At 40.7% G+C, this 25,556-nt stretch overlaps 1 long non-coding RNA gene and 1 pseudogene across 1 annotated transcript; one reads left to right on the plus strand and one right to left on the minus strand.

The window, feature by feature from the left end:
• Positions 1-8,768: 8,768 nt before the first annotated feature.
• On the minus strand, positions 8,769-15,328 carry LOC122033602. The gene is made up of 2 exons (XR_006126589.1): positions 14,923-15,328; positions 8,769-8,976 (listed from the first exon to the last, which is right to left on the minus strand). It is a non-coding gene; the product is annotated as an uncharacterized LOC122033602 (long non-coding RNA).
• A 6,432-nt stretch (positions 15,329-21,760) lies between these two features.
• Positions 21,761-25,353, plus strand: LOC122033590 (annotated as a pseudogene).
• The last annotated feature ends 203 nt before the right edge of the window (positions 25,354-25,556 follow it).

The raw sequence follows: 25,556 nt of genomic DNA on the forward strand, positions 1-25,556 counted from the left end.
ATAGTGCAGACCATATTCATGAGTATACCTTAAGTACCTCAGTACTCTTGTTATCCCTTTCCAATGCTCAACACTGGGATTACTCGTGTATCTACTCAGTTTACTACTGCGTATGTCAAGTCTGATCGTGTACAACTCATCAGGTATATCAGACTTTCAATCACTCGAGAGTACTCTAGCTGAGAGATACTTTCACCTTGATTTTTTGATAGATGTTGACTCGTATCTATCGACGTTGGTGTCAACGCAGTATCACCCTTGGTGAATTTCTCAAAAATTTTATCCACGTAATGGGACTGACTAAGAACAACTCCTTCTGTTGTTCTAAGAATTTTGATTCCTAGAATCACATCAGCTAGGCTCATGTCTTTCATGGTAAATCTTGAGTTCAATATATCTTTAGTGGATTTGATTATCTTATCATTACTATCAAAGATAAGTATGTCATCTACATATAGGCATAAGATGACATAGTCACTCTATATGGATTTCATGTAAACACATTTATCATATTCATTAATTTTGAATCCACATTCCTTCATGACATTATCAAATTTTTCATGTCACTGCTTTGATGCTTGTTTTAAGTCATATAATGACTTCACCAATCTACATACCTTATTTTTCTATCCTAGCACAAAAAATCTCTCAAGGTTCTCTATGTAGATTTCCTCTTCTAAATCCCCGTTTAGAAAGTCAATCATTACATCCATCTGATGTATTTCAAGATTCCATAGAGTGGCAATAGCCAATAATACTCTAATGTAAGTTATTCTCGATACCGAAAAATACGTATCAAAGTAATCAAGGCCTTCTTGTTGTCGATATCCTTTGATTACCAATCTAGTCTAATACTTATTACTTGTGCCATCTGATTTCATTTTCTTCTTGAAAACCACTTGAAACCTAGTGGTTTACTTCCCGGAGAATGATCCACAAGTTTCCAAGTGTGACTTTGCAAGATAGAGTCTATCTCAAATATAATTGTCTCTCACAGTGAGGTCCATCAGAAGAGCTTACAGCTTCTGAGTAACTTCGGAGCTCACTTTCCAACATGAAAGTAATAAAATCCGATCCATAAGATTTTTCTACCCGAGCTCTTTTGCTCCGTCTAAGCTCAACCTCCACTAGTTCATTATCATCATCTTCACCTTATGTTTCATATACCCTCTTTGAGGAGCTAGCATCCTCTCAGGTCTTATACGGAAATACATGCTCGAAGAACGAGGCATTTCTTGATTCTATTATCGAGATCTTGTATATCTCCGGTATTTGTGATTCATACACAACAAATCGATAAACACTGTTGTTATGTGCATATCTAATAAATACACAATCAAAAGTCTTTGGTCCTATCTTAATCCTTTTCGGATCATGCACAAAAACTTTGGCAAGACACCCCCACATTCGTAATTATTTGTAGGATGGTTGTCTTCTATTCCACAACTCGTAAGGGTCTTATATATTTTCTTCCGGGGCACCTTATTTAAAAGGTAATTAGTTGTTAACACAGCTTTCCCCCGCATGAACTCTTGCAATCCAGAGCTCAATAGAAAAGCATTCATCATCTCCTTTAGAGTTCGATTTTTCCGCTTAGCAACTTCATTTTGCTGAGGAGTATAAGGAGCTGTTGTTTCATGTCTGATCCCATGTTCAACACACAACTTAGTAAACGGTGATACATATTCATCTCCTCGGTTACTTTAAACCACCTTAATCTTTTTATTAAGCTGGTTTTCAACTTCATTTTTATAGAGAGCAAATTTCTCTATAGTTTCATCCTTATTTTTGAGAAGATACACATAATAGTATTTTCTATTATCATCTACAAAAGTGATAAAGTACTTATTCTCACAATGTGTTGGTGTACTTTTGAGGTCGCACACGTCTGTGTGGATTAGCCCGAGTGGTTCGTTACTTCTTTCAATATGTTGAAAGGATGACCTTGTCATTTTTGCTTCAATACAAATCTCACACTTATGTTTTGAGTCAAGGTGGAATGTAGGTATGCTTTACATATTTATTAATCTACGTAATACATCGTATTTAACATGTCCTAGTCTACCATGCCACAGACACGAAAACTTAAGCATATAAGTGGAAGAGCTTTCATTTTTATTTATCTTGGGCCTAATGACCATTACATTGAGCTTGAATAACCCATCATATACATAGTCTTTTCCTACAAACATTCCATTCTTGGACAATATAACTCTATTCGACTCAAAGACAATGGAAAACCATGATTGCTTAACAGTGATCCGGATTCTAGATTCTTCCGAATCTCTGGAACATACAGCACATTGTTCAAAGTAAAGTCCTTACCCGAGGTTATCTTTAGCACCACCTTTCATTGGCCTATGATGTCTGAGGTTGCTGAGTTCTCACTTCTTCAATCGTGGAGCATCTATTGCAGACACATGTCTAGTGGCTCGGTACGATCCACCATACAGTAGGTTTGAACACCGTGTCTGGGCACGCTCACGCGGTCATTTCTGGTCTCTCCTTCAAGTTGGCCTCTGCTTCTTCTTCGTGACCGCGACTCAAGATTTGTGACATACTTTGTCACAGAAGCACTTCTCGAGAGAACTTCTTCTTGTTGATGCCTCCTGGTCACATCTTGGAAGACTTGGGGTTCTTCTATTTCGAGAGTATTTGCTTGTGACCGTTAGCTTTCACGTAGCATGAGAGAACAATTTCCTCTCGAACTTTTGTTGTCTTCTTCGAAAAGTCTAACAATGAGTTCCTCCACATTCATCTCCTTGCTTGGTAGTTCTTAAAATCCTTCCGTACCGGAGGAGGCTTCTTCTTGTCCAGTGACTCCCACAGCTCCTTAGTCGTTCTCTTCATGCTATACACAACGTACAGCGAGTCGACAAGGCAGTTGAGGATGTAGTTTCGACAAAGGAACTCAGAATGAGTTCATACCTCCACTGCACTGATGGTTTGCACATCGGCATCCTCAGCGCGCTTGGGAGGGTCATCAGTCAAGAACCGAGCCAGATTGAGTGTGGTCGGGTAGAAGAGCATCTTCTGTTGTCACCTCTTGAAGTTCAATCCACTGAACTTCTCTAGTTTTTTCTCATGACTGATTGACACAGTTCCAATCGGGGCAGAGGGGGCCTACATGTGTTGAATCTGTTGCATCTCAACATTCTGTTCTGTGGCTATCTCAATAGCATCGACTATGTTTCAAGATTATTGGACAATCTGTTGTCGGAGATATTAGGGAATTAACTGAATTGAAATTACACAAAATCAATTCTAACTTATCTGTCGAGATGACCTGAGCTAATAATCTCAAGCTGTCATTGGGGTTGGTTCTGCCAAGCTTCCAATGATCCGTGTCACGGAGTCGATGCAGTGCGTAGTAATATCGGGAGTCGATCGTCGAGTCGGAAAGAGAATTCATCGAGTAAGATGTCGAGTCCTGCGCTTAACGCAGTTTCCTTGAAACTGATTCACCCCCCACCTCCGGCTGTACTTCAAGGTTCTCTCAGGTCGTATGATTCCCAGGATACAACGGCAAAACCATGAACACAACCAAGCACTAGTTGTTCGTGGCGAACTGAGAATGCACCTGAGTGCTATCACGAGTAGTTCAGCCAAGCGAATGCACGACTGAGAGAGTTTTTTGAGAGAACACGAGTAGACAGAGGTTCGCTCCTTGCTCTTCGTCTCGCTTTCTCTTTCGCTTATCTTCCGCTCTACTCTTTGTTCAAGATCCAGCCTCCTTATATAGGAGTTCTCACCTTGCCTGCAATAAATGATCAAATTATGATCATTTAATGTTGGGTTTAATGTTGTCATTAATGAATTTAATGTCTTCATTAATGTCGAGACGTTATGAAATCATTATTAATGATGATCCTGTCGGGAAGCTGAGAAGATGAACCTGCCGTTCGGAAGGTTAATCGCATTCGACGACCCGCTGATGAGTTGTCCGCCGGCCGACCGATTGCCGAAATCCTCCTGGCCAATCAGATCAGATCCGAAGGACGTCGCTTCCGCCCGGTACTGGTGCCTTTGCGGCGAACTCTACAAACATATGAGTATCCGCATAATAGTATAGTAATAAAATGAATGTATAATCAGCACGAACGCACTCGCCTGTGGGGCTCTACGGATGAAATGGGTTGGTCGATATCGATCGAATGCCGCTCAACAATAGATAAATGTCCGCGGCTGTAGGTAGTCGGGCTTCTGTCGTCTCGCTGACGATATGGAAATCCGTAGGGATGATGCTTCTCAGAGACACTACGAGAGCATCGCAGGCAAATACGGGCAGCCGGGGTTTCCGTCGACAATGGCTGCTCGTCGTGAGCAAACCCAATAACACCCAGAACAACGGATAAGGACACCATATACCTCTACAATCTTGATGATGAGTCGACGGAAATTCTATAGTGCAACAATGCAAGGAGGTGACCTAGGGGTGACGGTGAAGGGTAGTAAAAACATCATGCAAGAGTCTGATTATCACTGGCAGCATCAAGAATGCCGGCCTCCAGCCATGACAATATAGCCGCGGTTAGCACATGTAAGTATGTAAAAGCGTCGTAGTACGTGTGCTGCGCCAGGAAAAAGTCTCGTCGGTAGTAGCTGATGGAAGGAGCTGACGATGGTGAGAGAGACAGTCTTGGTAACCGTGCCGTTGCGAGCGGCTACGGGTCAATGGCGCTACGACGGCCTTGGGGCGCAGCGCACGGATTGCGGCTTGACCCTGGTCGCCCAGACAATCATTGAAACCGAGCGAGTGACGTCCTTGTGGCGCTGCGTACGAATACAATGTCGAGAGCCGTCGGCACGCCGATCGTAACCGGGGACGCGCGCCGCGGCTGATGAAGCGATCGCGCACGATCTAGGTGACCCCGAGGAGAAAGAGAGCCACCGATGCTCCTGCTCCCACGAGAGGGAGAGGAGAAGGAGTTCTTCCCAGGCATGGCTTGGAGGAATCCCAAAAGCGCGAGCAAGCCTCCTTTTTTCTGCTGCTGTGAACGGCGCTTCCCAAAAATACCCCTCAGCCCTAGCAATCCTCAATCCCGAAAATGCCCCTGACCACTTCTCTATTTACTTCTCATGCCCTAATTTACCTCCGGATCACAAGCCTCCCCCTCGAGTCTAGTCGAAGGAGGTGCAAGTCCGACTGACTAGACAAGTCTATCGCAAAGAGTTGAACCACTCTCGATGTCAAAGCCAAATCGCTAAACCAATAATATAATGTAGCTCGAGCGGTCGCTATAATAATGGTGTCGTAGGAGATGGTAACGATACAGAGCGGACCAAGTCTGTAATCGGTCCAATGCCGACTCATAGAATGAATGAGGCACCACCATCAGACATTGCAAGCAAACATCAGTGTCTGACTGATACCTCTCAGCATGGCACACTTGTACATTACCTCGGCGGCGCTAGATCGATCGATCGATCGGCAAGGAAAGGTTGCGAGCGATCGAAATGATGGCGATCGGATGGATAGATGCGGGGCGGGCGATGCTGCGCGTGCGACCGGAATGATGTTGATCGAGCGACCGGAATGATGTCGATCGGTCGAATAAATGCCGGGCGGACGATACGTATGACCGGAATGATGTCGATCGGTCGGATAAATCTCGGCAATGATCTGCGCTGCGACAGATAAAACTACGGTCTGTGCGCGAACTGACATGTCCGATGGCACGGGATCTATTTGATAAAGTCAAGTCATCTGGCCGGACCGGACGACCAATGAGTCGATCGGTCGAATAAATGTCGGGCGGACCGGGATGATGTCGATCGGTCGGATATGATGCTGGGCGTCACTGCGACGGCGACGGTGGATAACGGTGTGATGACCTGACGGCATCGCCAGACACCGGAAGAATAGATATGCTCCGACGTCGACAGGAGGAGATCATGATGGTCTGCGATATCCGTGTCTCGAATCAAAGACCACCTGACCGGTCGACGAACGGGATATAGATATAGATGGTCCCTTGGTCCGTCTGCAGTCGGCGGGCGAGTGTGATGATTCTGCTCATATAATCTCCTGATCGACTCACGGAAATCGTGCCGCATGCATCGGCTCGGGCGTCGCTCAGAACCGTCCATCGGAGCCCTCGGGCGAAGCATCTCACTTGCAGTCTGGGGCCCCGGCGTATAATCCTCCTAGCGAACGCCCACACGTCTGTCTCATCGAGCTGGCGGCTGTATAATCCTCTGCTGCCATCACTGGTGCAGCGCCCATGGGCGGGCTCGATATAATCCTCCCGGTACTACTGCCTACCGCCAGGGCTCGCCTTACATCGAGCCCCAGAAGGCTCGCTGCCTGACAGATAATCGTACGTAACCGTGCCCTACCGCAACCGGCGGGTCACCGGGTTCACCATCGAGCCCACCCCTCGCCGATATAATACTCGGCGCCCGGCCGGCTCCGGGTTCACCATGGAACCGGTGGCAGCGCGCTCAGTATATAATCCCGTCGACTGGCGTCGATCGGCTTGGGTTCGTTCACTCGCGACGAGTCGGCGAGCGGAGATATAATCCTCCCCGTCTACAGACTTGTCTTCCTGCCTTGCCTCGCCGAGCCTGACTCGATATACTCTACGAAAACTTTACTCCTTCATGACACAGAGGACTATCAGATATAAAACCACTCGGCAGACCACGACGAGGGTGAGCACATGCTGATATAAACCTACGGTGGTAAGCCAACTCTCGCCTTGAGCCTTTGGGATATAAACCTCGGCACGTCCGGTCGGCGGTCAGCGGCTCCTGGGGCCTTGGCTCAAGAACTACTATAGACCATAACCAATCGAGAACAAATAACGGAAAAGACTGACTCAGGTCACAGGTGATAGACTTCCCAAGGCCGCCCATCTGCTACGCCCGCATCGCGATTCCCACGCATTTACGCCATTTTGATCCGTCGGAAGCTGAGAAGACGCAATCACGGCAGGACGGTCTCGAAGGCTGACGCATCCCCACGACCTAGTCACACATCAGATCGTCAAAATCCTCCCATTAATCGATTGCAGATCCGGCCGGACGTCGCCCCTACCGTACTCGGTGCTCGAGGCGAATCCCACAGATATATGAGTATCCGCATAATAGTATAGCAATAAAATGAACAGACACCGAGTACGAGAACGTACCCTGGCCCGGGGGGCGCCCTCGGATGGATGAATGGGTTGGTCGGGATATCGATCGAGTCGTCGCGGCTCTGAATAGTAGATAAATGTCCGCTCGGTGAGTAGCTCCGGGAGTCGGACGCGATATGGATCCGTAGGATGATGCCTTGTCCGACTACCACCTTGGCTCGCGAAATACGACAATGGCTCGCAGCGGAACACGGCACGCGAGGATAAACCAATAACCCACCATGATGATAGCGATGCAAAGGTAAAATACCTCGATGGCAGAATTACCCAAATAATAGAACCCCGGCACCGGAAGGTGACGGTATCTACTAAAAGCAGTAGTGAGAGTGAGATTATTCATGACTATCGGGCGAGTCAGCTGAAAGGCAGAATCAGCCGTGGCTGACGCTGGTAGGCAAAAAATTGCCGGATGGCAGCAAGCGCCAAAGCGCCAGTAATTCGCAGCCGGAAAGGCAGCTGGTTGCAGCGGCCGAGTGAAAGCGCGTGGATGTATTCGGTATTATGCCAGCAGTTATCGGCCACCGACTGGAAGTGCTGCCCGCCGACGGCAGCCGACGGAGCGGCACGACGGTGGGGGAGGTGGCGACGCAGTGAGGCCTGGCGTGAGTCGATTGCCAGCGTGAGGCGTGGACGATGGTGACTCGACCATGTCGTCGGCGGCGTGGATCGGCGACGGCGGTCTCTCCATGGCGACGATCAGATGATAGCCGATGATGGCTTCCCGGCGAAGGAAAAGAGAGCCATCGGGAGGCTCCTTCCAGCCGAGAGAGAGGAGAGGTTCTTCCGCCATGCTGAGAATCCCCCAACGCGAGCAAGCCTCCTTCTCTCTGCTGTGAACGTCGCTTCCCAAAAAAACCCCTCAACCCTAGCAATCCTCCATCCCGAAAATGCCCCTGACCCCCTCTCTATTTACTTCTCATGCCCTAATTTACCTCCGGATCAAATGAGTTTAATGTCACTATTAATACTGAGATGTTACGAAATCACCATTAATGAGTTTAATGCTGCCATTAATGTCAAGACGTTACAAATTCACCATTAATTTCACATTAATGTTTCCGTTATACTCTTGAGCATGTAGCAAAAAGATATTCAAGTGACAATATGTTAGTTTATTCTTTTGGACAAATTTTACCTCGACCGATCTACCATTCGACATACGCAGGTCGTGCTCGCACAAGAGTTAACCTTGATTCAATACAATCCGGACCCTAAATTTACACCCACCCCTGTGCACTCACACGTGAGAGTCTCTCTCCATGCAACATCAATGCATGTGTCATAATTTAAACCAATAATAAAATCAATAGACTTCTAATGTGGGACTAAACCCATACACAATAAAATCTCTTCGTCTCCATTTATTGATTCCATTCACATTTCCAATAGACAGTCGTTTGATAGTAGTTTAAATCCATTATCTTTGGTTGTATTTTGCATCATTTTAAAACTATTATCTTATTTAAATAATACATTTATAAAACTGTTGTTTTATATTTAAAATATAAATTATTTAAATAATTAAAAATATTGGACTAACACTCTTAGAACTATATATCAATCAAACCTTATATAAAATCAATCGAAACATCATCAAAGCATCATTGATCAAGAACTTACATGCATGAATTACAATGAACTTGTCATCAATAGACTCATAATCTACCAATAATTAAACCAAAAAGTATGTAGTCATATTCCACAAATTTCTAAGTCAAGTTTACAAAATTATACAGTACGACAAAAGATAGAGAATCGCGTATACGAATTCTAAAATATCTTGTATTATTGGATCAAATTTCCACTCATGTGTATCTTCTAAGATATCATTTTCTACCTGTGAAAACAAAAATCACATGATTTTAATAAAATTCAATAACAACGATAGCATAAAAAATGGGAATAAACAAGCGCAGTTCAAATGTAAACAAGAAGTGCTCTAAGCAGAAGGTAAAAAAAATATGCTTTAATGTGAATGCTGCCAATTGGATTCATGTGGCAAGAAAAAGTAAGTATTAGTTAAATCAAAGCAGCAAATAAGAAGCCAAGCCTGTCAAATTTTTTCTTTTCTAAAAAAGAAAATTGAATGAGCAAATAATTAATAAGAACGTTCGAGGAGATATGAGTTAGACCATTTTGTCCGTGCAAGCCACTACTATGGGTTGCGAAAAAACCCTTGGAGCAAGTTAAATGACTATTATAACAAGCCACTACTGTGGGACTAACATACAAGGTGCACCAAATGCCATAAAACGTAAAATAAAAACACTTACACGTATTTGAAAATAACTTTGCTTAGCCAAGTATAAATCACATGACACAGCTACAGACTGGTTTTATTTGTTGTTTTTTCTGTTATTAGGTTTATTAGTCATACTCGATTAAATTTGGAATCAGAATAATTACGTGTATGAATATCCCTTTCTCTTAACCAAAAAATTAACAATAAGAAAAATTCGTCGTGATGAGAATCAGAATAATCTGCATACATGAGCATTAGTTAGAAAGAAATAAATTAAATGAGTCATTATGGTTTTAAGCATAATGTCACATCATTAATGCCCTACACTTAGAAGAAATGAAGTGATACACAACACAGGAACAACTATTTAAGTAAAAAGGTAATTCACCTGCTCATTTGTTTATCTTTGAAATCAATGTTTTAAATTATAAACCAAATGAATCATATATCAAGTAGAAAGTAATTAAATTTGTGGATATAATAACTGAGATTAATTAAAACATTTAAACTAGATTTTATCAACAAATAGAAAAACCACACGTGAGAAATACTCTATATATAAAACAAGTTCATGGATATAATAACTGAAACAAATTATTAATACCTCATCAAGTATATAGATAGGTGCATGTAAGGATGGCAACGGGGCGGGTTCAGGTCGGATTTGGCTAATCCCAAAACTCGCTTTGTCAGAAAAAATGAACCTGAACTTGGACCCGCCCCGCCCCGAATCCGCTCAAAACCCGGTGAGTTCGAGAGGGTTGGACCTGCCAACCCGCTAAGTTTATATATATATATATATATATATCAAAGTTGTCAAAGGCGAGCATGAGGCGCGCCTCAGGCGTTGGGCGAGGTTGCATCGCCTCAGGGAACCATCGGGCGTCGAGGATGGCCAGGCGAGCTCCTGCTGCGCTTTTGTCTCCCTTTGCTCGAGGCGCAAAGCGGTGGAAAGGCATCGCCTTTCCACTAGGGTACGAGGATTTTTTTTTTTAATGACCTAATCACCCAAAGCCCATAGAAGTCCAGCCCATGATTAATTTCCACTTCTCTATGGGCAAGAGACGATACAAATTCTCTACATGCACGACGGTACGTCTCGTCTTCCCTATTTCCTTTGAAATTGATTCGAAGCTTCACTGCTTCAGCGACATTTTTCCATAGTTTCTCCTCTGCCCGTGGACCTTTTCCTCATACTCTGAAGTTTCGTGCAGGCTGCCTGCAAGACGTAAGTTCCTTTGATCCTGTCCAAATTGTCCAATACTTATTTACTATCATATATTATTAGTATATTACCAATCGACTCCCTTGTTAAGTTTTGTTCTTGTCAATACTAATCGGTCCCCTTGTTAAGTTGTTCTTGTCAATTAGGTATGGCTTCTCAACAGCAATCAGAAAATCAAAACACACAATCAGACGATGATAATAAGAGAGACCCTGGTTGGAAGCATTGTTATTTGAAAAACTCGAAAGATTCTAATAGTGTGACATGTAGGTTTTGTGGGTTCACTTCCAATGGAGGAATTTTTCGAGCCAAACAACATATTGCTGGAAATTCAAAAAATGTTAGAAAATGCAAAGAATGCCCACAAAGTGTCCGTGATGAACTGTTGAACTATATGAATGAAAAGAAGAAACAAACGTTGCGAGCTTGTGGCGGAATGAAGCAAGATTTTTGCTTTCTTTATGTCGATGAAGATGAAGAAGATGCACAGGCAGTACAACCAAGTTCTAAAGAAAGCAAAAAGCGAAGTTTGACTTCGACAGAGGAGATTGGGAGTGGTAGTGTTAAAGGGCCAATGGACCTCTTTATTACGAAGAAGAAAACCAACGGGGGGAATTGAGGCAAACAAGCATAAATGATGCATGTGACAAAGAGCTTAGAGATCGAACAGTTCAAAAGATAGCCCGTTTCATGTATCAAGCTGCGATTTCTTTCAATGCTGCCCATTTAGATAGCTTCAAGGAAATGATTGAAGACATAGGTCAGTATGGGCCGAATTTGAAACCACCAAGTTATCATGAATTGAGGGTACCCCTTTTACAGAAGGAAATTGTCTACACAAATGAGTTGTTGAAAGAAAACAGAGATGAATGTGAGAAATATGGTTGCTCAATTATGTCTGATGGATGGACTGATAGGAAACAGAGGACATTGATCAACTTTTTGGTTAATTCACCCAAAGGAACAATGTTCTTGGAATCTGTGGATACATCTGCCCATGTCAAGACTGGAACCCTACTATATGAGTTGCTTGATAGATTTGTAGAACGTGTGGGGGAGAAAAATGTTGTGCAAGTGATTTCAGATATGGCAGCAATTATGTTTTAGCTGGTATGTAAAGTTAACGAACTCTACTATTTAATATTTATTTGATTGGTGAATGTTCATTCATTTTTTCCTCACTGATAAATGAATATGTTTATGTCGACCTTCTTTTACTTTTTATTTTTTTGTAGGCAAGCTTTTACAGGCAAAAAGACCGAATTTGTTTTGGACTCCATGTGCTGCTCATTGCATTGATTTGATGCTAGAGGATATTGGCAAAATTGAGGTGGTTCGAAAGACTATTTCTAGAGAAATTGCTCTTGTTGGCTTCATTTACAATCATGAAAGTGTTTTGCACATGATGAGAAAATGTACTGAAAATAAGGAGCTGGCAAGACATGGAGTCACCCGCTTTGCTACTATATTTCTCATTTTGCAAAGCCTCCACAAACGACAAAAGGCTTTGAAGAGAATGTTCTTATCTACACAGTGGATAGAGAGTAAGTGGGCTAAGGATGCTAAGGGTAAGAGGGCAAATGATACTGTTTTCATGCCTTCTTTTTGGAATAATGTGACATACACACTTAAAGTGATGTGCCCTCTAGTGATGGTTCTTCGCATTGCTGACAATGAAACAAGGCCAGCGATGGGTTATATTTATGAAGCTATAGATAGAGCAAAAGAAACAATTCTGAAGTCCTTTGATAACAATAGAGAGAAATGTAAAAATGTGTTGGACATTATTGATAGTAGATGGGATCGTCAGCTTCATCATCCTTTGCATGCAGCGGGATATTACTTAAACCCGTATTTTTACTATCACAATCCGAAAGTTGAGACGGATACAGAAGTAACAAATGGATTGTTTGCATGCATACAAAGATTGATTCCAAGCCCTGAACTGAGGGATAAGATTATTATGGAGGAGTTGCCGGTATATAAGAACTCAGAGTCATTGTTCGGCAATGAATTTGCCATTAGAGCAAGGAATAATAAAGACCAACCAATGACACCTTGTATGTATTTTGTTTCCAAAAAGTTAAATAGTTAAACTTAAGTATCAAATGAAAATAGTGAAATACATTGTTTTTTCAGCGAACTGGTGGAAAATGTTTGGCAATGGTACTCCGAATTTGAAAGAATTTGCTATCAAAGTTCTTAGCCTCACATGTAGTGCTTCAGGTTGTGAAAGGAATTGGAGCATATTTGAGCATGTGAGTAAATGCCAGTACATGACTTCTTTCACTTTTCTTTTCAATTTATAGTTTGCTTACTCACTCTAAAAGTATAATGGTTCCATCATATGTGGCACAGATACATTCAAAGAAAAGGAATAGACTCGATCACAAGAAACTACAAGATTTGGTGTACATGAAGTGCAATCAAACACTCAAGGCTCGTGCGGTTAAGAAGGATAAAGGAGATCCTATAGTTTTGAGGAATATTAATGATTGCAATAATGAGTGGTTGACTAGAATGATGGAAGCTGGTGAGGAACCTATTTTTGATGACGATGATGATACTTTAATATGGAACGTTGTAGCAGAGGCTACTGGAGTAGAAGAACTGACAAGACATACTAGGCAACAACATACCTCAAACCCTATTTATAGGGGGAGCTTCAACTTCAACTTCTAGAGGCAGAGGTAGGGGAGGACGAAGAGGCAGGGCAACAAGCCAAACTACTCATACTCTACAATCACTAGCGGATGAAGAATCTACTGACCAGGGAGAGTTTAATGACGACGTGTTAAAAGATTATTATTCGGACATGGATGAAAACGTGGAGGATGGTGATGGGGATGAAATGATTGAATTGGAAAATGATTGATCTAAGTCTAGTTTTTTTTGGAAAAATAAAATTGTCTAGCATAAGATTTAGATGGGTTTTTTTATTGACAATATTGAGTTATTTTTATTTTTATTTTTGCTTGAAACTTTATTGTTTTAGATGTTTATATAGTTTATTATTGTTAATAGTTGATTTTTAGAAGAATATAAATATATAATATATTTTCTATGCATTATCACCTTGTGGCCAGGCGATCGCTTTTTGTCGCCTAGGCGTTCAGGCGCTAGGCACCGACTTGTCGCCTTGGCCTCGCCTAGCGCTTTGACAACTTTGATATATATATATATATATATATATATATATATATAAATAATAATAATAATAATATTATTATTATTATTATTATTTATTCATATTATTATATGGGGCGGGTTCGGGGTGGGTTCATTGAAACTCATAACTCGTTCTGAGCCCGCTTCTAAACTTGGTCAACGGCCCGCCCTGTAACCTATTTGACCGGTTTTAAACCCGATCCGAACAGGACGGGTTTAATACGGGGCCAGGTTTAAACCCGACCCATTATCATCCCTAGGTGTAGGTTCGAAAAGAAGCAATGACAAAATCAGAGAAAGTGCAAGAAGAGCATGTTGTCTTCCACTATATTTTGATGAAGACTATTTTCAAATAGTACCAAATGCGACATGAATCTCCAACCCATCCAAGAAATTGCAACCTTTAAGAGGTATAAGCTTAGTCATCCTTCTAGGTAAATGTATCCTTAAGGACTATAAGTACCTCATTCTTGAAAAGTTAAGGTAACAGAGCAAAGATCTACCTACTACGATGAATGTGAACATAGATTCAGTCAATGTTTTAAATTATAAGTCATTGTCACTACACTAAAAAGTTACTAATTAACTACTAGGCTCCAGCTTGTGCAAACATCACATTCATAATAAATCTATCATCATTGACGAAATAAACATAAAAATAGTAGCACAAGGGCATAGTTTGCTCTCACAAAAGATAGAAATCAAACAGAAGAACATATGAAGCTCTAACATCATCATCATATGTTTGAAAAAAAAGATTATTCCATTATACTATCTTTTCAGTTCACACTCACCACAAAGAACATTTCAACCATTTTTGTTATGCAGGACCAGGAGAAAGATACAAGAAACAAATAGTTTCAAATGGCCCACGGGATTCAATCAAAATATGCTACATATGTAGTGCCCTTTCCTATACCAATATCTTTACTTTCTGAAACCTTACGCTCTCTTAAATCCATGATTACGTTCTTCTAAGCAAAGGAAGAAACACAAAGGATGAACCATTCAGCGAGGATTACTAGGAATCGAAGTGCACAATCTAGTTTCAATATTGAAATAGATCCAAAAAGAAGACCCGATTCAACAAAAAACATAAGAAAAAGAAAATGAAGGGTAACAAAATAGCACAATTGGACCGACAATACCTCATTCACTCAAACAAGATCGGCGAGACACAACGGGGTCCCTCCAAGTTTCTCTCCGACAAGCTTTCCTGCAGTAGGGCTCTGATTCGTGTGCTGGGAGACAGCGAGCTCGGTGGCGGCGGTGTGCTGGGAGGCAGAGAAGGTGAGTGGTTTCGATCGAGGATTCGAGGTGCTCTCTCCCTCGTCGAGCCGAAGCTTGGAGTGGCGATTGGGTGAGATGGGGGGTTTTGGGGGAGATGGGTTTCTCGTGGAGTGTTGGAGGTTAGTGTATATGAGTTTTGGGGGTGGATCCTCTAGTCCGACCAATTCATGATCCAACCTTTGTATTGGTAGGGGGCAATGGCCCTCACCTGTTAATAGGTGGGGGTCATTGCCTCCCACCAATCCCCTTATCCCAGTCCCGGAGCGGACCAGGATAAGGAGATCAGAGGATCCAATCCTTGAGTTTTGGGGGAGATGATTTTTAGATGTAAGTTTTTCACGGAGAATGGTTTTAGATCTTAAAACATGCACATAGATAACAATTTAACAAAATTATTGTCTATTATCATGTAAATAATATTAATAAACAATGGTTGATTAAAATCATTATCGTAGGCTTAAAAAGTAAGCTCATAGACAAGGATTTTAAAAAATTATTATCTTTGACATATATAAGACAGGTTTTTTAAAAACTGTTATCTTTTTTTTTCAAAAAATGACCAACAACAACGGTTTTTATTAAAACCATTGTTAAATGGAAAAAAAAAAAGACAACGGCTTTTTAAAAACTCGTTGTCTATTGAATGTTGTTGAATTCCAAATCTCTTGTAGTAATTTTTGAGATGTTCAAGTTTATTTGATAAGATAGTCGAGCCAAATCGAGACGAGTTTAAAATGAATAAAGCCTTTGAAATGATTATTCAGGCTTGGCTTGGTTTATTTTTTATGAGTTTGAGCTTGTTTGAAACTTGACTTAGAGTTTATTTCATTAAATGTTATCGAACTCTCAATTCAAGCTTGGCTTGAGTTTGGTTTAAGCTTAGTTCGTTAAGATGTCATCGAGCTCTTAATGTAAGATTGTTTGATTGTTTAAAACTTTTACTTATTTGATTAGTTATTGAACTTGATAATTCAAACTTATTTATTTATTTTATTTTATTTATTTAGCATATGAATATGAGTTTTATTAATAAACATGATTCGTGAACATTGTTCACGAACATTATTCACAAACATTGTTTACGAATATTAACGAGTTGAACAAATATGTGTTCAAGTTTGTTTGTTTAGTTTAACGAGTATTTCAAGTTTGTTTATTAATTGATCTTGTATATATTGAATGAACATAAATAACTTTTATCAAGTCGAATACCAAATTATTCATGAACATTTGATTTATTTACAACCCTAAACATAGATAACCAACTAAACTAATTTAGAAATTCAGTGTCATGTCATTTATTCGAAAGTCTATTTTAAAATGTAGATTATTTGATTAAATCAATTTGGTTTCGATTTTAATTTTGAAAATTTATTAAACGATTAAACTGATTTTTTTTATTAAATAATAAACATAAAAACATTGAGATTTTTTTTATTTTTATTAAACTAATTAATATTTTTTATTAGGATAATTCCTAATTTAGTCCCTCATTATTTGACGTCGTCCCGATTTCGTTCCTAATTTTTCAATTGATCAAATTTAGTGCTTCAATTTTCGAATGTTTTTCCAAATCAATCCTTCCGTCCAAATCCCTGTTAAAATAGACGGAAAGACTTATTTAACTGGTGGAAGTGACCCGTTGCTTTTATTCTTGCGCTATTTCCCTAATCCTGACATTGATTGAGTTCGAGATTTAGAAACTTGTTTCCTTTGTTGGTTTATAAGTTGCGAAGAAGAAGCACTGACCATATCGAAGTCTTTGTTGATTGTTCTGAGATAATGATCAGAAGGATTGCGCAGAGAAGGGCAGGCGAAACCGTTGGAAGCAAAGAACTGGAGAAAATTTTGAGCAAGGCTGAATTTCCATAGGTTGAAAGAGAGAATTCAAGTCTTAATTGAGCTTTGAGATCGAGTTGGTACCTCGGCAGTCGCCGGAGCAGGGCCAAAGAAGACGGTGCTACCATAGGCGAGGAGGCAGAGGCGATCGAAGAGGTCGAACACCTCGCTGTCGGGCTGGTGGACGGTGGCGACAATCGTCATCCTCTCGCGGCGGGCGAGGAGCGCGATCCGGTGGACGATGTGATAGGCGGCGGCGCTGTTGAGGCCGCTGGTGGGCTCGTCGAGGAAGAGGAGCAGCAGCCGGGTGAGGAGCTCGACGCAGATTCTGACACGCCACCGCTGACCGCCGCTGATGCCTTTGACGTGCCACCCTGCGATTCTAGTGTCCATAGCGACCGCCAATCTCATCTCCCTCATCGTCGCCTCCGCCCTCACCTGCTTCGCAGGCGTCGACATGGAGTCCGGCAGTTAAAGCTGCGCCAAGTAGCAAACGACCTCCCTCACCGTCAACGTCGTCATCAGCATGTCGTCTTGGTTCACATAAGTCGACGTTCCAAAGGCAAGATTCTATTTCTAGCCATTGATCAAGATATTTCCAAAGGCCTCCTCACAGATGAATGATAAGCTTGACGAAACTCGGTGACAAATGAATGATAAGCTAAAACTAAAATAATAAAGAAAAAATGGTGAAAGGAGAGGGGAGATCTGTTGAAGGGTGAAATGGAATCAAAGAGGAGAAAGAATGGCAATAGCAGTAAGAATATACTACCTCTCCCGAAATTGTTGAACAAGGTTATCACTGAACAAGGCGTTAGTATCTCCTTCTAGGTCATCTTCAGAATGGGGAAATAACGCAACAATAAAAGCAAGACATAGGTCACTTCCACCGGTTAAACAAGTCTTCCCGTCTATTTTAACGGGAATTTGGACGGAAGGATCAATTTGGGAAAAGTTCAAAAATTGGAGGACTAAATTTGATCAATTGAAAAATTAGGGATGAAATTAGCACCGCGTCAAATAATGAGGGACTAAATTGAGAATTAATCCATTTTTTTATTAGTTTAATTTCTTTAGTTTTAATTGTAAGAATCTGATTGATCGCATTACAAAATTTAGTTAGTTCGGTTTCACTAAATTTGCTTTGATTTTAATTAAAAATATTCGCCGTGTTTACTCAACATCTGTGTTGAACCTCTTTCCATAAATGTGGCGGTTCGACATTTAAGTAAACACGGCGCCAAAACGGTCCCAATTCTAGTCGAAATTTACGGGCTTGTCTCTTCCACCGCGTTGACTGTTTGACCGGATCTTTCGTGAAAAAAGAGGATTTGGTCTTTTGTGCTCTTTCTAAAGAATCTTACAAGAAACACTAAGAGAATCAAGACCACTTGATTCCTAATTAACCGAAATCATGATTGAAGAACATGGTGCAAAAGGTGAATATGTTCATTTTCATCATCTTGTCAATCCATTTTAAGATTAATACGGAGGAAGTAAATTACGGATGACCAACAACTTAAACAGAAACAATTTTTACGTGGAACAAGAGATGATATTCTCTATCTTCACCGGTGAAATTTCATAATATTAGGGGTTCCATCATCGACAAGGAGGTGCGATTGTCAATGTCGCCTCCTCCCTCCTCCTCTCGCTGGATCCGTCTCTACGAACGGTTACTAATCTTTGAAATAATAACTAACACATAAAGGAGGTACTTAGGGCACCGGCGCGACACCGTCACCCCGGCTGTCTTCCTCTTACTCTCACATTTTTCCTTTCTCCGGCTGCAAATTCTAAAGCCCGGATAACATTATGAGACATGGTTCCGCCCTTACAGATCAGAACACAACAAAAATAGCTAGCCAAAGACAAGAGAGAAAACAATTATTGGACAACAGCAACAAAATTAAGCCAGTTGCCTTTTCACTCCCCAATATAATTCAGCGCGAGACAGTTAATTATTGGAACGATATCATTAATACGACTACACATTGTATATATCCTTGCAACTATACACAATCTAATTACTATTATTACTGCTTAATTTGCTTTATCATTATCGCCTGTTGTGGAGCGGATCGGGGCAGCTCGGGATGCGCCGCTTGTCGTCAGCCAAGCCGGCGGCGGAGGCGGCGCCGTGGGGGGCGGGCCTCCTGCCGATGAAGGGATTTTCGGGACTTCTCTTCCTCCAGAGGCCGCTCGCCCGAGCCGCAGACGCGTCGACGGTCGCCTCGCTTCTGTGGGAGCAGTAGAGCCAAGTGAAGCAGAGCAGCAGGAGCACCAGGCAGAGAGCCGCTTTCGTCGGCCGCATCGAAGATGCAGAAGAAGAAGAAGAAGAGGATTGGGAACGGGAATAATTATTGAACGGAAGCTACAGAGTGATTTATATATTTTTGTTAATCACTAGCGAGTGACAATAGCAAGAGCTAGCACGTGATAACATGGCGACGAAGCAGGCCGCAGGTTATATGTAGTTTCCAAGGACATCAAATTTAAAAACCTCTCGTTTAATTTTAATTTTAATTTTTATTTTTTTGTTTGTATGTCTGTCTGTCACAGAATTTCCAATAGTTTAAATTCGATGGGGTTCGTAATTGGTCCATCATCAAGGCAAAGGTAGCTCGGTCCCTACCGACTGTGCTGGGCCAATTCAGAAACCACTACAACTCCACCATCGTATTAATTCACACAGCCGGTGTGCAATAAATGTGCAGTAAATTAATCTGCCTCTAGGAACCTTTTCCTGCATGCATTGCCTCGAGGCATTGCCTTGTCCCGCCCCGAGGGCCAAGGCCCGAACAAAAGAGGCAACGAGTGCTACACGGTCTATTCGAAATGCTGCTAAATCTCCGTCATCTCTGTGCCCTTCTTTCTCCCTCGATGCTTTCGGCTTTCCCATGCATGCAACGCAACAGCGACGCCCGTTTCGCCAATCCCGAGGCCTCGCTGACAGTGATCAGAGAGAGTACGAGTGTTAGCATTCAGATCTAGTGTTTAGAGTACGAGTGTTAGCATTCAGATCTAGTGTTTAAAGTATGTATTCGTGTTCAAAATATACGAGTTTTTGTTTCTTCCTAAAACAAATGGAGCTTTCTGTGCTGCCGAACTGGTGAAATCCTGCAGGAGCTGCTAAGATATACGACGGGTACTTGAAAATGCGGGTTCTGAAGTTTTTTTCTGAAACAGTATGACCTGCTACTGATTTAGAACTTGAATTGGGGGCTGAATTCATATGTATCTGAAGCTTACTTCATTGCTGAAATTGCTATTAGCACTTTGAGACGGTCTGTTTAAGATTTGGAGCTACTTTGATGCACGAATATAATGTTAGTTTCTGTTTTCATTTTTTGGCATAGTTTCATACTGTTTGGTACAAGGTTTGAAGTGTCGTTCCGTGCCGTCCGGCATGGACGATTTTTACCGTTCCGCCGGACAGCCGAAATCGGCACGGGAGGCGTCTCCGTCTCGGCGGCGCCGGAGGAGACGCGGGACGCCTCCTTCGGCGCTGGAGGAGACGCGGGACGCCTCCGGCGACGTCCCGGGCACATTCGACAGTGAAGGCGTCGAGTGCGACGCCTTCTGCGATGCCAAAATCGGAAGCGTCGCCGGACGCCTCCCGCGAGATCGCGATGATCGATCGCGGGCGGGCGCGATATCGTGTACGCGTTTTTTTTTTTTTTTCTGTTTTTAATAATTATTTATTTTATTTTATTAATTTAAACAATTCCTAAGGAGGATGTGTAGAGGATGTGTGATATTTCGAAGAGGCTTTTATAAATCTAGTTAAATTATCCTAATAAAATATATAAAAAATATATTTAAAATTAAAGTAAATTAAATAAATTTTATTAATTAATATACTGAAAAAATAATATTTTAAATTTCATTTAAAATTTTTAAAAAATATATAATAATTCTTATTTATATTCTAATATATTTTTATTATTTTAAATTTCATTTAAATTTTTTAAAAAATATAAAAAAATTCTAAAAAAAATTAAAAATTCTAATAAATTATATTTATATTCTGATTTTTTTTTTATTTTTTACTTGATATTTTTTACTATTTAAAATATATATTATTTAATTAATAAATAAATAAATAGTTAATTTATATAATTATTATTAATATAAAATAATATCTTGTATTATTAGTATTATTATTATTATTATTATTATAATAGATACTTCCATTTTAATTTGAATTATTGATATATCAATTCTATTTAAATAAAATTATTTTTAATTATTTTTTCTAACAATATTAAATTATTCAATAATTGAGAACTTATAATAAATCAATATAACTTATTTTTATATACACAATAAACATATTTATCTTATCATTATTATAGATAAATAAAAATTACCGAAATTGTATCAGCACGACACGATACAATACCGAAACCGTATCGTTCCGGCCTAAGATGCGTATTTACTCAAAGACAACGATTTTTGCCAAAACCGTTGTCTTTGAACTCCCCATTAAATATAAAAGACAACGATTTTGACAAAACTGTTGTCATTGAGCAATATTTTTTTAAAACGACAACACTTTTTACAACAGTTTTATGAACCGTTGTCTTTATCCGCGTTTTTAGCGGCTACGATAACAGTTTTGATAAAACCGTTGTAATTAAATTTGGTCTTTTTTTTTTCCCTCGCGCGCAGTTTTGCTTTCCCTCTCTCTTTTCGGCGCCATGTTTTCCCCTTTGCATTCCCGACCCCTAGCCATTTTTCTTTCCCAATCCTCATACAATCTCTTCACGCTATCCTGTCGACCGACTGTCCGCCTCCGCCTCCGCCTCCGCCTCCGCCTCCGCCTCCGCTGGATCTTCCTCTACGACGGTGCACTCTCCTCTCGTTTCTTTTTTTTTGTGGCCCAGTCGGAGATAAAAGTTTTACCTTGTCCCAATCGGACGCTTTCTCAGTTGCTTCCGTCTCTTTTTCCCCAATCAAATGGGAAAAAATGGTTCTTTTTTGTTGTGGTTGCGAGAGGTTGATTTGATGTGAAACCCTAGTCACTTCCGTGCTGTTAGGTCAAAGAAGGGGAAGGGCATGAGATTGAATGGAGGAAGGGGAGAAGGCGGGGCGGGAGTAAGATGAGCGCCGCCGCGATCGCTCCTCCCGTCGAGGATCTCATGCCCTTGAGCCGCTCCTCGCCGTGCGATGGATGAGACGTAGGGTTCCGTCGGAACCACAACCAGCTTGTCCCTCAGGTTGGGGCAGGCGATCTTCTCCTCCGCCGCCCTACTCCTCATGTCCGTCGGCGTCAAGTTCTACAGCTATACCGCTTTCTGGTACGTTCCTAATCCCTCTCCTCCTCTTCGATTAGAACGGATTTATTTCGTTTATGGTGTTGATGTTGTTCCACACGCATAGACATTTTTTGGTATGGATTTTAATGCTGTAGCTTGTTTTTCTCATGCATGTGTAGTGAAACTGACTTTGTGCTCTGGTTTGTGGAAAATTGTGTACTTTGACCCGTTTCTGTTGTTTATTAGTTTGATTTTTCGGCCACGATAAATTAAAAAGAAAAGGGATAGATTAGAAGGAAATCATTTAATTATTTTTTTAGAGAGAATGATTTGAGTTTTGAAGGCGAATGCTCATATTCATGTCTTCAGATATCCGTCTTTCCTCATTATTTGGTAAAGAAAATAATAAAAAATTGATCCATCTGTTCCACATCCAACTTTTGACTTGCCTACACAAAAGAACATAAAAGAACTACTGATTTCATCTTTCTTTTGCCATATTCGTGGATCAGAGTAAAATTTACTGGTGATATTTTAGCTTTGGGTTGAGTATCTTAAGTGCACTGCCTTGTAACCCTTATGGGGACTACTCTCTGTAGCTGATAACGCGGCACCTGCCGAGGAGCTCCAGCATCGTGAGCCTACGGGAGGCGTGCGAGGATGACGGAGTTATGCATTTGGTCATGGAGCTGTGTGAGGGCGGGGAGCTCTTTGACCGCATTGTGGCGAGGGGCCACTAGTCAGAGCGCGCGGCAGCTGTGGTCATGAAGACCATTGTTGAGGTCGTGCAGCTCTGCCATTGCCATGGGGTGATCCATCGAGACCTCGAGCCAGAGAATTTCTTGTTTTCAAACAAGAAGGAGAACTCACCCTTGAAGGCAATTGACTTTGGGTTGTCAATATTCTTCCAGCCTGGTGAGAGCATTTCTTGATCCACATTAAAATTGCTTACTTTATTGTAGTTTTTCAAATGCTATAGCGGTGGATATTTGTCTGGAATATACCAAAGAGATTGTCCAAATAAAATACATAGTTCCATGACTATTCAATTCAGTGCATATTTTTGTGATGGGGACTACTCTCTGTAGCTGATAACGCGGCACCTGCCGAGGAGCTCCAGCATCGTGAGCCTACGGGAGGCGTGCGAGGACGACGGAGTTGTGCATTTGGTCATGGAGCTGTGTGAGGGCGGGGAGCTCTTTGACCGCATTGTGGCGAGGGGCCACTAGTCAGAGCGCGCGGCAGCTGTGGTCATGAAGACCATTGTTGAGGTCGTGCAGCTCTGCCATTGCCATGGGGTGATCCATCGAGACCTCGAGCCAGAGAATTTCTTGTTTGCAAACAAGAAGGAGAACTCGCCCTTGAAGGCAATTGACTTTGGGTTGTCAATATTCTTCCAGCCTGGTGAGAGCATTTCTTGATCCACATTAAAATTGCTTACTTTATTGTAGTTTTTCAAATGCTATAGCGGTGGATATTTGTCTGGAATATACCAAAGAGATTGTCCAAATAAAATACATAGTTCCATGACTATTCAATTCAGTGCATATTTTCATGATGGTTAATTTGCAATTTTCATGTTTATTTATACTTTATTTATCTCTATGCTATTTTATGTTTTATGTGGTTTCCCATTTTTGATGTGTTTGTGTCAAAAAATGGCTCAAGGATACACTAAGATGTAGATCAAGGTCGTTCGTTAGACCGGGAGCATGAAATGAGTGTTTGTATAGCTTTTCCAAAGAGAGAGTTTGTGGCTGCGCACCTTGGGATGCCATTAGATAAAGCCCATAGTTTGTCAATTGAAGATCTCAAAGAAAAAAAAATCTTCCTAGTTATTATTGATTATTGATCTTTTTGAAAAAATTTCTCCATAGCATAATGATTAGTTACCATATGAATGCATACTAATGATCTTCATTCTTGTTGAGCCTCATTAATGATCACTTCCATTCAATAAATAAGAACGTGCTCTATTTATTTATTTTTCTCTTTTTACCACAATTCTAGGTGAAAGATTTTCTGAGATAGTTGGAAGCCCTTATTACATGGCTCCATAAGTTTTTAAATGGAATTATGGACCAGAAATTGATATATCAAGTGCTGGAGTTATACTCTATATCTTACTGTGTGGAGTTCCCCTATTTTGGGCTGGTAAGCTTTCTATCAATAAATCCATTTTGCACGCTTCATTATTTGTTCTACCACTTTTTGCAAATAAGTTACTTATTGTCTACTGTAAGCTTTCCATGAATAAATATATTATTTATTAGTTTTATCACTTTTTGCTAATAAGTTACTTATTGTCTATTAATTAATATACTTTTTGTATTTCTTCATATACATTTTCTATCTAACAAGAGTTATGATTTCTTAATTGCAGAAACTGCACAGGGAGTTGCACAAGCAATTCTTGTTGTACGAAGGAGCTTGAAATTGTTCAATTCGAACAAGGAAAGGAAAGGAAAAAAGAAGCCTACGTGGAAAGTTGTAAAGGTTTGTATATTATATACACACATATGTCTACTTGTGATTAATTAAAAAAATATTTAAATATGCATTATTCATTGACAATTTTTTGTTAACATAGGGTCCTCGACAACCTAATGCGAAACAATGTGAGTTTTATGTGATGAAATTTATGAGAGAAATTATTGAAGGAAATGCTACCAGCGAGAAGGATTCACTTAGCTCAATGGTAATATTTGACATATTAGTTCCTATTTTTAGACCATTAAGTCTAACTCCCTCACTATTGAAGTATAAATACAGGTGCACATGGTAGTTTCTTATGTCACTTTCTATAAAAGGTTTAAAGGTGATTGATATGGTTGGTTAAATTGCTTGTATTGCATAAATTTTATTTCTTACAGACTATAAGTTTGTATTGAATAAGTTTTTTTTAAGGGTTTGAAAATTGTCATCTTGTGATTGCTCTATTTTGACGCGTGGAGGCATGTTCTTCTTTGGACAATCGATAATTTTGATGAATGTTGTGCTATTCATGTTTCCAGTTATAAGAGTTATCTTAAATTTTTTATATCATTATTTCTCTAGTTTCCTTACCGAAATGTTATCTTGTGAAACTCTTCAGTGATGCTTTATTGAAAGAAATTAAGGCGACGGTAGTTCGACATCCAGATACTTTGACTGTAAGTGGCTCAGCTTATTGTCCTTTTTCAAACACTTAGTTTCTTGATGATTTCGAGTCGAGTAAAATCATTGGTATACGGAGGATGTAGATGACCAATCAAAGTTTAGGATACTTCGGTAAGTAGTATGAATTTACATCCGGCAGATATTTACATGGTGAAGTAATAATAGCATCAAGTTGTGCTAAATAAGAGGTACTAAACTTGGATATCCAAAGTAATTATGGTACTTTCTTTGCA

The sequence above is a fragment of the Zingiber officinale genome, chromosome 11B (genome assembly GCF_018446385.1).
Source record: "Zingiber officinale cultivar Zhangliang chromosome 11B, Zo_v1.1, whole genome shotgun sequence".
Lineage (NCBI taxonomy): Eukaryota > Viridiplantae > Streptophyta > Magnoliopsida > Zingiberales > Zingiberaceae > Zingiber > Zingiber officinale.